The sequence below is a fragment of the Myodes glareolus genome, chromosome 13 (genome assembly GCF_982192425.1).
Source record: "Myodes glareolus chromosome 13, mMyoGla1.1, whole genome shotgun sequence".
In the NCBI taxonomy this organism is placed as follows: domain Eukaryota; kingdom Metazoa; phylum Chordata; class Mammalia; order Rodentia; family Cricetidae; genus Myodes; species Myodes glareolus.
Genome location: NC_142038.1, coordinates 69,327,778 through 69,342,001, shown reverse-complemented (window position 1 = coordinate 69,342,001; position 14,224 = coordinate 69,327,778).

The window sequence follows — 14,224 nt, the reverse complement described above, 5'->3', positions numbered from 1 at the left end:
GAAGACGTGCTCAAAATGTGGGTTTGTAAAAGACACACCATATCGAAGTTAGAACCGTAAGCTTAACAAAGATAATACTTCTGGTAACCAAATTTCCTATCTAAATACTTGGTAGGTTGATTATGGACTGGATAATGGAAGCGCAGTCTGCTTAATGCTTGTAGTGAATCAAGATGAAAATAATGTTCAGCAAACTATTTGATATGCTTTCCTTTTCATTCAGAATATTAAGAATAATGAATTTTTTCCCATTAAGAAGGTCACATTAAGACCACCAGAATGGCTCAGTGGTTAACGGTCTTAGCTGTTTTTCTATTCTTGTTTTCTTCTTTCCCTATCTAATTACAACCAACAGAACTAAAGAACGTACATTTTATGGAGATTACTCCCGCTGTTTTTAGGAGTAAAAGCTTCACTCCATCAAAAGAAAGTCCCAGCGCCAGGACTATAATTGAACTGGCAGTTTGTCCTTGGAAATTTTCAGTCTCCAGTTATTTTTTTTTCAGGTTACAATTCATAGGCTGAATTTCTCGTTTAGAATTTCACAACTAATATGATTTACAGTGCAGCTCATCTAAATATGAGTTCCATAATAACTAAATGCTAGTTGGAAAAAAAAACCACTTTCTAGTTCCTTGCTATAATAGTCATACGTTGAGTTTTTCTCCTTAGGCATAAGGGGAAAAAACGCTAACAACCTCAAAAAAAAGAATCAATTGAAAGACCATTTAAAGTGAGTTAACTCTTCTTAATGTTCAGTTTAAATATGAACACAGGAAAAACTCATTTCCCTAAACCAGTAGTTAAATTAGCATAAATAGAGAATTTTGGTCAACCTATTAGGAAAAAAGTTTCTGTAATTGGTAAAAATGTTTTTCTTTTAAAAAAAAATAAAACCTTCTTTTTTCCAAAATGAATAATACTCCTGCATAATAACCAAGAAAATAACCTAAATATAGTTTTTATCTATCTATCTATCTATCTATCCATCCATCCATCTATCTCTATCTCTTTCTCTCCTTTCCCCTCCCTCCCTCCCTCTCCAGTCTGACTTTTTTCAGTACTACTCAGTGTTTTATTGGAAGCTGGTCACACACACAGGGTATACAAGAGATGAACCCCAGTGACTGAGCAGTGAGTGAAGCCCCTCTGTTACTTTAGGCAGGTTTTTGTGGCCTGGCCTTGTGCCACCTAGGGACACGAACAATGAGCTCCCCGGGGTCCATTGATCAGCTCTGCTGAGTGACTGCTCTAGGAGCCAATGAAGAAGGAAATAGAAAAGATTAGGCACTTGACTAAATAAAAGTTCCACTGGTTTGCTCTTAAGGCAGAGGGAAAAGTTTGAAACTGTTGGCCTTTCAAATTTTATTGAAAGTCTTTTCTCAGAGGACATTTAAGAATCAGAACGATGAAACTTCTTATATTTTATTGAACTGCTTAAAGGAAGGGAATGGGCAGTATATCAATGATTAGTAACCTAAATTTATTAGTGTTTGATGAACTGGGATTTCATGTGGTATCAAAAACTGTGGGAAATTCATTTTTTATTTCTATATAACACACATGACGATTGTTAAATTCTAAGAAATTAGATTATTCTCTTTTCTAAATTATATCTTCACTATAAATTATGCAAAAACAGTTTGACAAATAAAATACTATGTTGTGGTAAAGGATAAAGAAAGTCTTGACTTTATATCTGTATTCTGATTTTAAGAGTATATTAAAATCATAAAAAATAATTAATAATACCTCAATCTTATTGAGTTCTTTTGGTGTTTTAAATGATTAAAGTTGATACTTAAAATTTATTATATAATTTTATGAACTTACTAAATCATTCTTAACTTATGCAATTTAATATTATATAGAATGGTTAAGGTAACTCTCTTGCATTTCTTGAAGGATATGCAGAAGTTGGGAATTCAAACCAGGTACTCTGACCTCCCAGTCTTAGTTCATTTTGAGAGCTCAGTTTGTAGTTTGTTTGTCTGGAACCTCCAGCTCTGCCCCACTTCTCTCTCTCCAAACCCATCCTTTCAGAAAACCTGCCCAAGTCCAGGCTCCTCCCCTAAAGCTTCTAGCTGTTCAAGACCACACCTACAGGGTGTGTAAGCTCCTGCCTTCAGACCAACCATGTCTGCCCTCTTCCCCTACCTCACCTCTGGGGCCTGAATGATCACCAGGGGCTGCTTTGCCCAATAATCCTGGTGTTTCACTTTTTTTTTTCAAAGTTTATTAAATTATGAAAGTTTCCATTTCCGCCCCTCCTCCCCACACCCTCCCACTCTCCCTCTCCCCCTCCTCCTCCCTCTCCATCCCTAAGAGCAGTCAGGGCTTCCAGCCCTGTGGGAAGTTCAAGCTCCTCCCCCCTCCCTCCAGGTCCAGGAAAGTGAGTATCCAAACAGACTGGATCCCCAAAATCCAGTATATGCAGAGGAAACAAGTCCCAGTGTCATTGTCAATGGCTTTTCAGAAAGGCTCCGGGCCAGTCAAGGAGAGATCCCCAGATTGTTCTCTGGTGTTTTACTTTTAATTTGGCTTGATCTGGCTTACTACATTTGCGGATAGACCTAGTACTGGGGTATGACTTATTTTGTACAGAGAACTTTACTTGGGGCTGACAGCATTATTGATTTATAATTTACATTTTCCAGGTGAGGACACAAAGAGAGATAGCAAATCATCTCCATTATCCAGAAATAAGATTGATATAGAAAAAAACTGTGGTCCAAAGTAGCTTTACATGCTGAATTCTACAGGCACCCATTTTCCTGGGAGTGAAACTAAAGATACTAGAATCATGCTTTAGAAAACCCATGTTGCGACTTTAGTGCAGAAAGAGCTGAGACACAGGGTCATTGAGGACGTGGGGCCAACTATGGAAATGAATAGACTGCATGTGTTTCATTAGGGAATAATGTCAGAACTACTCACTGTGTCTGCTAAGCCCTGAAATGTAAACAACTGAAATTAGAAATTATCCCTTGAATGACTAGCTGCAATGACCTGGAAGGTGTCTATCAATGATATCAAAATAACAGAGGAATTACTATTTACCATTAAAACTGCTGTTGACATATTCAGTACTGATGTACTTGGCCTGCTACTTTCTAAAGAGTCAGTTCTATGTATAGCAAAGATGTTAACAAGAAAATCAGTATTCCTGGCATTTTGTGAAAGCAGCCTGTCTTGTCTTGTTTATTGCCAACTTGACATAAGTCAGAGATATTTGGGAAGAAGGACTTTAAGTTAAGAAAATACCTCCATAAGATTGCAAGTCTGTAGTGCATTTTCCAAATAAGGTAATTAATTGGAAGGCACGCCTCAATATTGATCCCTAGTGCTGTAATTGAACAAACTGAGCAAGCCATGGTGAATGGTCAGTAGCAATTTTTTTCTCTGACCTCTGCATCAGCTCCTGCCTTTAGATTCCTGCCCTGACTGAGTTCCTGTCACGACTTCCTTCAGTGTCGGACTGTAATATGGAACTGTAAACTAAAATAAACCTTTTCCTCCCACAAGTAGCTTTGGTCATGGTGTTTTATTACAGTGATAGGAAGCCTAAATGATACAGCCCAAAATGACTATGACAGCAAGGAATTTATTCTGAGTTTAATTCCCAGGACCGATAAGAAAAGAACTAACTGCCTCAAGTTGTTCTTTTACCTCCACACACACACAGTGAGGTAGTATATACATACACATAGGAGATATATAAAGCTTTTTTTTCCTTTAGGTATTAAACTCAGATCTTCAGTGTTGTAGGCAAGTGCCTTTATCTACTGCTCCATCTCACCTTACCCTACAAGACCTCCTCTTGCTAAAGCAGGAGAGCATTTTCTTTTCCACTGTGATAAACAATACTTTCTTTAACGGACACTGGTGGATTTATATCAAAACAAATAGTTTATGTTAAATTAATACTTTTAAAAATGCATCTAGATGGTACCTGTCCTTAATTCCCACAGTCAGGAATCTATGGATGGAAGAGAATAAATGGTTGAGAACTGTGAAAGCCACTGAGTGAATACAGGACCAGCTGGAATACAAAGTCAGACTCTCAAAAATAATACAGAAAAAGTAAATCTCTACTTTGAAATATTATAGATATTTAAGCAGGTACTCACCAAAAAATCAGACTTTAACACCCAAGTAATATGTTTTCTATCTAAATAGTTACTAATGGTATAGAACGTCAAAAAAAAAAAAATAGGAAGAAAGGGTAACTATTCCTTCCACATAGTCCTCAGGTTTTAAATCAGATAAAATAAATGTGAAGAATTTTCGCGTTTATGTTAAAAATATGTTCAAGAACTATTGTCTTGAGTTTTGACAAAACTCAGTTCTTCGGGATGTTAATAAAAACATTTATTATAATAAATGCATATGTAAACAAACAAACAAATATAAAATTAACAAAGTGTCTGGAAAGTACCCTTTTTACTTCTATTTCGTGGTTATTACTTTCATAAATAAAAAAATCTTTAAAAGGAATAACTAACAGGTCATGAATACATATTCACATTGCCCCAGACTCTAAGAAATAACATGTTCCAAAATGATGTTTTATACACAAAATCTAATAATTTTCTAAATTGGAATCACATTTCACATTCCTGTGGGATAGAGCATCAAACAAGACAAACTCCTCTTTGCAGACTGTGATCAGTACCTATGAACTTTGGAATCCCACTTTACTCATTTTCATTTTTCAAGTACATCTTTCAGATCACTGTCAAAGTAACTTTCAGTAACTGACAAGACATAGCAAGCAGTGAACACCATTGTTTCAATCCACCTAACACACTTGTTATATAATAGTTATATAATTGATGAATACATTGAGAAACAATTTCTTCATTTCAGAGAATTGTTACATGTCGCCCAAACCAAGAATCATTACCTAATTTGATTTCAGTATGCTTACTTTCTATTCTACAAGCTGTCTTACTTAGACAATTGATTCCAGGATTCTATGTTAGTGAAGAAAGAAGCAAAGAAGTATTACAGCACTTGATCTGTAGTAGTAATGCATCTTAAAAAGATAAGATAGCTGCAAAAGTCAGTTATTGCTTTGCTATTTTTATCTGTTTAAACATAAGGATACTCAATATGCCCCAAATGTTCTAATGATTTTTTAATATTTTTGAAATTATAATATAATTCTGTCACTTTTGCTGCTGTCCCTCTAATCCCTGTGAACCCTCTGATATACCTCTCTTTTCTTTCTTTCAAATTTATGGCCTCTTTTTTCCTACATGCATGTATATATATGTGTGTGTGTGTGTGTGTGTGTGTATGTATGTTTTTTTGTATGTGTGTATTTCTATCACTTTTCCTTTTAAGCATATTCCATTTTCTTGATGATAATTATTGGATAGTTATTTTTCCTTCTGTCAGCATCCAAGCATCCAGGGTCTCTTGAATTTTTGAAGAACTGCATTTTTCTGTAAAGACAAGAGCATAACCTTGTACCAACCCCAAATAGTTTCCGTACCACCTGTATGTTTGTCACCATTGTGAATGAGCTGTCAGTTCTCTTTCTCAAGAGATTTCTATTTTTCAAAGTGAATCTTTATTAATTTTGATGGTATCCATAGTTTTTCATCACCTGTGTAAATAAGAGCAAAAACCCTTCCTCAATGTAGCACATCTCCTGGCTTCCATTGTGAGGTCAACACATCTTTGAAATATACCAGCTTATTTAATTCAGAAGAGTTTTATATTATCCAATGTTTCTCTGCTGTTGTTGTCCCTTTCTCATGAGCATTAAGAAAATTCAAGGTTAATAAAACATTATATAATCTATGTCAGGGGGTATTTCCCATCCCTTTCTGTTTGTTTAATATATCCTTTGTAGTTCAATTTGATCTTTCTACAACTACCTGCCCTATAAGATTGTGTAGTATGCCTGTAATATGCTTTAAATAATAATAATGATGATGATGATAATAATAATAATAATAAACTGTTTCATTTTCTTGGAGACATATGCTGGACTTATCTATCTTAATTTGTGCAGGTATAGCAATGGTGGCCATAACTTCTAATAAATGTGTGATTACAGAATAAACCTTTTTTGAGCTTAAAGCAGTTGCACATTGAAAACCAGAATAAGTGTCAATGATGTTTTATACATATTTCAATTTTCCAAATTCTACAAAGTGGAACACATCCATCTACCAGATTTCAATCCCTTGAGTACCCTTTGGGTTAGTCCCTACAGGTATTGGTGTTTGGTTATAGAAAGAGTAAGCAGGACATCTCTTTATAATCTTCTTAGCTTGTTGCCATGTAATAGAAAACTCTTTCTTTAAAATTTTGCTATTGACATGATGTTTCTTATAGAATTCTGAGGCCTTAAACACACTTCTAATCAATAATCAATCAATTTCTGCATTACCTTGTGATAGAGTACCTTGCAGACCCATATGGGATCAGATGTGTATTATTTATATGGGACAAAGCCTACTCTTGATTATATCTTGAGCCTATATGAATAATGAAGTCAATTCTGTATCTTCTGGTATAAATTCAGTAGTTTCAATATGCAATACAACTTTCTGCATATTGTGAATCAGTAGCTATATTAAGAGATTCTTTAAAATCCCTTGGCACCATGAGAATAGCATATGATTCTGCCTTCTAGACAGGACTATAAGGACTTTGTTCCACCTTACTTAATTCTTCTCATTTGTAGCCTGCCTTCCCTGATTTGTTTGCATCAGTATGAAAGATATGGGCTCCAGTTATTGGAGTATCATGTATATCATGTACAATTTGGGGAAGAATTCAAGAAGTTCTCTTTATAAAGTTAAGTCTATTATTTTTGTGATAATTGCTATTAATTTCTCTCAAAAAGTTAGCAAAAGCTCTTTACCAGGGTTCATTGCCTTTCCATAACTTTTTTTTTATTTCATCAGTAGTAAAAGGCACTATAATCTCTGTTGAGTCTATACCTGCTAATTGTCAAGAACTCAACTTGCCTTTTATAATTAATTCAGAGGTTTTCCATGGAAGTTTTTAACTTGTCATTGGTTAATGTGATAGAAAGATCCATTCTAAGATAATATCATCCTTCTGCATTAAGATTCCTGTAGGAGAAATTCTGGAAGGCAATATGACTAGAATACAATTAAAAATTGGATTCACCCTATCCACATGTGCCTGCTGTAATTTCTACTCAACAATTGTCAACTCATTTTCTGATTCAGCTGTTAATTCTCTGGGACTATTTAAGTCTTTATCACCATGTAAAGTTTTGTTTAAATGAATTATTAGATCAGGCATTACCCCAACAGCTGGTCATAGGCTGTAAATGTCTCCTAAAAATCTTTGAAAGTCATTAAAACTCCTCAACCAGTTTTTCCTAATCTGTGCTGCTTGTGTTCTAATTTTCTGTAAACCTATTCCATTACCTAGGTAACTGACAGAATTTCCTCTCTGTACTTTTTCAGAAGCAATTTGTAATCCCCATTTTGGCAAAGCTTTCTTTACTTCTTCAAACATTCTTTCTAAAGTATGTTTGAATCAGATAGCAAAATGTCATCTATGTAACAGTAAATTATAGATTCAGGAAATTTTTTTACGTGTTACTTCCAATGGCTGACTTACAAAGTATTGGCATAGGGAGAGGCTATTGAGCATTCCCTGTGGAAGGATGGTCCACTGGTATCTCTTAGTAGGCTTAGAATTACTATAAGTAGACATTGCGAAGGCAAATGTTTCTCTGTTCTTTACTTGTAAAGATGTAGTGCAAAACAGTCTTTTAAACCAACAACTATAACAGGTCATCCCTTTGGAAATAGAGAAGGCAGAGGAATTCCAGACTGTAGAGGGCCCATAGGTTGAATTAGCTTGTTGACAGCTTTTAGATATGTCACCATTCTCCATTTACCAGATTTTTTTTAACAACAAATACAAGAGAATTCCAAGAGCTGGTGGATTCTTCAATATGGTGAATATGTATATGCTCCTGTACCAGCTGTCTAAAGCCTACTGTTTTCTGATAGTGGCCACTATTTAACCCAAATTGGTTTCTCAGTTAACCATTTTAAAGGTGGGGCCTTTGGTACCTCCAAAGGTTTGCTAGTTGCTTTGAGTTCTTCTACAGCCTGAGCGACTGGTGACCTTTGTGTATAGTATCTTATAATATTCTTCCCAGAATTATAAGTTTCTGGGACTTCAGGAATGTTAATCTGGATTTTCCATTGTTACAGCAGGTCATGATCCCATAAATTTACTTCAATATTAGCCACATGTGACCTTAATTTTCTTCTTTGTCCTTCTGGCCCGATGCATTCAATTCATCTCATGCTTTGTTTCCATTTGAGATAAGGTTCCAATTCCTAGTAATTGAACATCTCCCTCTTGAAGAGGCCAATTTGGATACCAAGATTCTGGAGTAATGATACTCACGTCTGCATCCATGTCTATCAAATATAAAATTACAATGTCATTTATACGCACTCTTAGCTTTGGTCTTTGATCATTTATAGAAATCTGCTGGAATATGTGTTTCCTATTGTAATTTTTTATTTATCCTCCATATTTATCCCATCATTTAGAACCATCTTTTTTTTTTTTTTACAGAATGCTCTATTTTTTTTTTAATTTTCCTGTTGACACATGTCCTTCACAGTGACTGGGAATGACTAGACCATTTTTGACTTGGTGACCTGTGAGAGGTCCCCCAAGGAGTTTCCCAATGATATTGAGTTGCCTTGTCTGTCATTTGTTGTTATGCATTCATTGGTCCAATGTTGGCTTTTGTCACACCTTCTACATATACAGGAAGTCTGAGTCTTTCTATTCTTGCCATTCCCAGAGAAGATATTATTCCTAGAAATTCTTGTCAACAATCCCTTCTCAGATGTCCTATTCAACCATAATTAAAACATTAGGCATTTTAATGTTTCCTCATTTTTTGAAATTGCTTTCTCTAAACAAGATTCAGTAGTATAGTCAAATGTCTCAATGTTCATTGTATACGGGATCCATTTATCCATTGGTGGTGATATAACCTTTAACGGCCCATGTATCTTTTTGCATTCTGTGTTGGCATTTTCAAAAGCCAAAGATTCAATAAGTACTCGTCTTGCATCTGGGGCTGTTCCTCCTATTTGTACAGCTTTAGTTAATCTTTGTAAAAAGTCACTAAAGGGCTCTCTCTTCAATATACTAGGGTCCTGTTCAACCCTAGTATATGATTCAATTTGTTTTCTGATTTTTGAATCCTGTCCCAAACATTTAAGATTACTGTATGGCATAGGGAAAAAATTGGTTCATTGTAAAGAGCTTGAGCCTGTGAGTCAGCATAAGTGCCCTTACCAAGAATTTAATCTTGGGAAGTCTCAAGTCCTTTTTCTTTTCCCTCTTGTTCTCAGAATCCTTTGACATGAATTCAATTTTGTTTGTCAAATTAATGTTACCCTTTTCAATAGTATTAATTATTTCAGGTAACTTTTGATTTTCAGTGATATTAATCCTGTCAGCTAGCTGTTCATTATTAGTCTGTTAAGACTATATCATTTCTAAAAGTGCCTCATTCTTGGCTCTGTTATCAAACCATTTTCTTAAGGATACAATATGATAAAAAAATAACTGAGTCCCAATATCCAATAAATGGATAAATCACAATAGCCATACAAGCCTTGCAGAATGCAATCCATAGTATTAGCAAAAAAGCTACTAAAAGTTTCAATGGTAATGTTGTCTGCAATTTTATAGCTTTCAAATTTATTGATTTATTAATTACCTGTTATGGAATCCAGTAAATGGTTTTAGGTGTAATAATCTTTATTGTCCAGCAGGTGTCATGGTTGCTGAGTTGCTACTAGAGTTGCAACATTGTGCAGTTTGGTTTCCCAGCCTTGGTGCTGGTTAAACACTGAGAAATATGCTTTGCTTGACAAATTAAAATCATTTAAATCAATTTTGTACACAGAGCAGAAAGCCCAGAACTCAGGAGCCAGGAGTACAAACCAGAAGTTGCAAAAGTTGCCATGCACCAGAGAACATGCAAGCTGAACGAGCAGGGGTGGGAGACTTTCTGTGTTGTAGACCAGGTAGGCCTTTAAGCTGATCCACCAATGGGTAGTTGAGAATTCCAGATCCATGTGAATGCCAGATGAAGATGGACACTTAAAAGAAAGCCCACACTAGCTCAGAATTGTGTATAATAGAGGGTTATTTATTTAGGGGTATTATATAGACATTTGCTCAAATGGGGAACAGGAAGTGAATCACACCAGAAGAGAGGCCAAATGCTTGCTATACACGGGAAAATATTGTATAAGAGGCCACACCCAAGTGGGTGGGTAACTTAAATGCTACTGGTGGTAGGAATTCCTACAGCATGTTCAGATTATTTTCTTATGTCACTCTGGATCACTAGCCCTGGGATGATACTGCCCACATTGAACTGTGCCTCCTAGATGAGCTATCAATCAATGTTCTATAGGCTTACTTACAGGCCAATCTTGTGAGAGCATTTTTCTTAGTTTATGTTCATGCTTCTTAAATGATTTTACTTGTGTCAAGTTGCTATGAAACTCACCAGCACAGTAATGAAACACATTGCTTTGTAACATTAACAAATTATAATAAAAATGAATTCATCTGTAACTTTACTGGCTTCCCTTCCAAAGGCTAAAAGAAAAACAAAATATTTTTAATGAACCTTACTACCATACACTGATTATTGGTCACCCTGACTTTTTAGCTATTGCTCAGTTTCTGAGATGGGTCAGGTAGGTAGGCGTACATGTGCTAGCACTAGGAGTTGGAGTGAAGACTTAATATCCAGGAATGTGTTTCTGAGCCTCAGATTGGTATCAGAACTAGGATCTACAAGGAAGTGCGAACTTCCTGTTATTATGAAGATGTTGGCTCTCAGGTAAGATCCTGATGTTTCTCTTACCTTGTCTAGATTCAAGTATAGAATTCTGAAATTCTGTACTTGAGCCTGGCTTGTTAATTTTTAATTAACCTCTCTTGCTAATGAGAGGTTTCCACAGCTTATATAATCTGCTCTATACAGGTTTGCCAAAGGTCATGAGGGAGTAACCCAACAGATAGCCTGTATAGGCCAGCTCCATTACGTTCTTCTTTCTTTAACAGCTTTGTGGAAAGCCTAGAATATAAACCATGCAATGGAGTATAATCAAGTTCCTTTGTCCTTGGGGGACAGAATGAGCTTGTATTTCTCTGGATTAAGTATGCTAATAGTATCTACCTTGGCCATAAGTTGATTTACTTTTGCAACTCATATGGACATTGAGGGGAAAGAAGACAAGAGCACAACACTCATTAGTAAAATGAGCCTTCATTTTATGTATGTAGCAACAGTAGAAAAGCTTTGGAAAAGGTATTTTCTGTCTTTTCTATTTTAACAGCTCATTATAACATATTTCTTTTTAGTATTTATTTTAGCCTCCATACATTTAAACTCAACAAATAAGTAAAAAATATAATGTGCAGGAAGCTAAACGTGAAAGATAATGCTAAAAGTACTGCTAACAAGGAGTTCTAAGGACAGTAACAGACAAATAATTGCACTTCTTAGTGCCATTGGAATTTAAAGGGAGTAGAAAGCAATACAATGTAAAGACAAAATCTACTAAATAAACTGCCTAAAGGATCAATGGGTTTAAACATCATTTCATGGCTAAAGTCCTAAGTTCTCAAAGGAATGCTGATGACATGCACTCCAGGTAAATGTATTTTTCAGTAGCCCCAGACTTCTTATTTACCACAAATCCAGAAAGCTTTTCTCGTAAAAACTGAATATGCTTCAGCACTTAAATTACAGACTGCCAAAAGAATGGGATTTCAGAAGAAATGCTTCTGTCTGAAAGTTCATCATTTATTAATTTCCCACCAAAGTACAATCCACCTGTCTTCCTTATTGCAGGGACCCAAGGCTAAATACTGCCTGCTATCCTGGTAAATTAATAGGCATTTCATCTGAGACGGAGAGTGAATGAACAAAGTACTTTAGTTTTTAGACAACTCAATAGGTGTGGAAACCCCAAGTAGCAGTAGAGGCATGATTAAACCTTAGAATTGCAGCTGTAACATTATTTTACGGTATAACTTTAGTTAACCTGCATTAATTCATTTTTCCAAAATGAGATTTACATTAATTTTGCAACAAAATAATAATTAAAAGGAAAAATCAAATAAAATGATCATAATTATACCAAGTATTCTGGCTGTAAAAGTAAATTCATTTTTCTTGCCTCTTTTTGAAATTATAATATAATCATTAAAATTTGCCCTTGCTTTTCCTCCTTCAAAAACCCTTCCATATATCTTTCCCACTTCTCCTTTAAATTTATGGCCTCTTTTCACTAATTATTATTGCATGCATATATATTTGCACATATATACATATATGTATGTGCATGCATATGTGTTCCTAAATATGACCTTTCTGTTCTGTGTCATTGTATAGACAAAAATGCTACCTATTGGTTTGTCTTCAAAACTATGCCGATAGTTTCTTGTCGAGGGTTGTCGCCTCCTGGGATTTTTCTTGCCCATTTTAGCACGGCCATTGATGTCATCATTTTTCAGCTCATGTTTAGGCAGTCATGTTGGTAAATTTTTATGGGTGTAATTTTTTATATTACTATGAGACACAATTTCACAGAAAACTTCCTTATCCTTGTACTCTTAAAATCTTTTCTCCCCCTCTTCCACAATGTTCCTGAGTCTGAGGTATGGGATTGTTTTATAGATATGTCCATTGGAACTGGGAGCCACAACTCTGCATTTGATTGGATATGTTTTCTGCAATGGTCTCTGTCTGACTAAAGAGAAGTTTGCTTGATAAGCAGTGAACACTACTCTTATACCTGAAGGGAAAGAATGTTTTTCACTACACATCTGACAAAGGATTAATATCCAGAATACACAAAGAACTCGAAAAGCAACGAGTCAAAACGTAAATAACCCATTTAAAAAATGAGACTGGAACCAAAATATAAAGTCTTCAAAGAAGAAAAATAATGGCTAAAAATACCTTAAAAATATTCATAATCCCTAGCAGTCAAGTAATAACAAATCAAAACAACTTCGAAGATTTCACCCTATTCCTGTCATAATGGGAAAAAATTAATAAATTAGCCAACAAAAACAACAACAAAATTTCTGGAGAGAGTGTGGGGGAAAGGGAACCACTTACTTATTGCAAACTGGTATGCTATGAAATTAAGTACGGAAAGTTCTCAAAAAGCTGAAAATAAATCTACCACATGACCTGGTTATGGCACTCCTCAGCAAATGCCCACAGGACTCAACATCCTATTCCACAGAAACTTGCTCAACCATGTTTATTGCTGCTCTGTTTACAAGAGCTAGGGAGTGTTAACAGCCTATATGTTCTTCATTTGATGGATGGATAATGAGAATGTGGTACATATTTATTATAGAACAATATTTAGCTATAAAAAAATAAATCATGTACTTTGTGGGTAAATTGATAGAACTAGAAAAGTTCATGAGTGAGGTAACCCAGATCAGTAAGACAAATCCTACATGTTCTCTTATTGGAGAGTCAACACTCAATTTCAAATAATCACAATATGGTAATTAATATTGTGATAGGAACAAGAATAATGATTGGAATGGGCAGGATAGTACAGGTAAAAGTCATCTTACTGTAAGGTAAGGATGATAAGGAAAAAGCCATGGTAATGGTTTCTTACTGCCCCACAGTAACTTTATAAACAACTCAAAAAGTATACAAGAAGTTCTTTTCTGATTACCTTATACTGTTTGACTTTTCATAAGTGTCAAATATTAATTAGGAGATTCATAACATGTAAATACAAATCTAACTAAGAGGATCCATGTTACAAATGATGAAAATAGCTGTTGCACTAAAGGGAAAAGTGTTAATAGAATATGGGACTCAGAGAGATGTGACTTAGTGAGCCTCTATGACATGCCATGTCTTTTATGCTTGCCAAGAGGTATGTTAATACTGCATGCTAATAAGCCTTATAATGTATTATTGACTACTTAGAGTATGTATAATCCCAAGATAAGAGTGCCTTGATACTATCATCTTAGACTATACATCTCAACCATATTAAAAAATAAAAAGAAATAGCAACTTGGTCCCAAACAAGACACTTATTTATAATTTATTGTGCCCTACATGTCTCCCTTCCATTCAAGGTTGAGGGTATAAAAGAGAAGAATTTCTATTGTT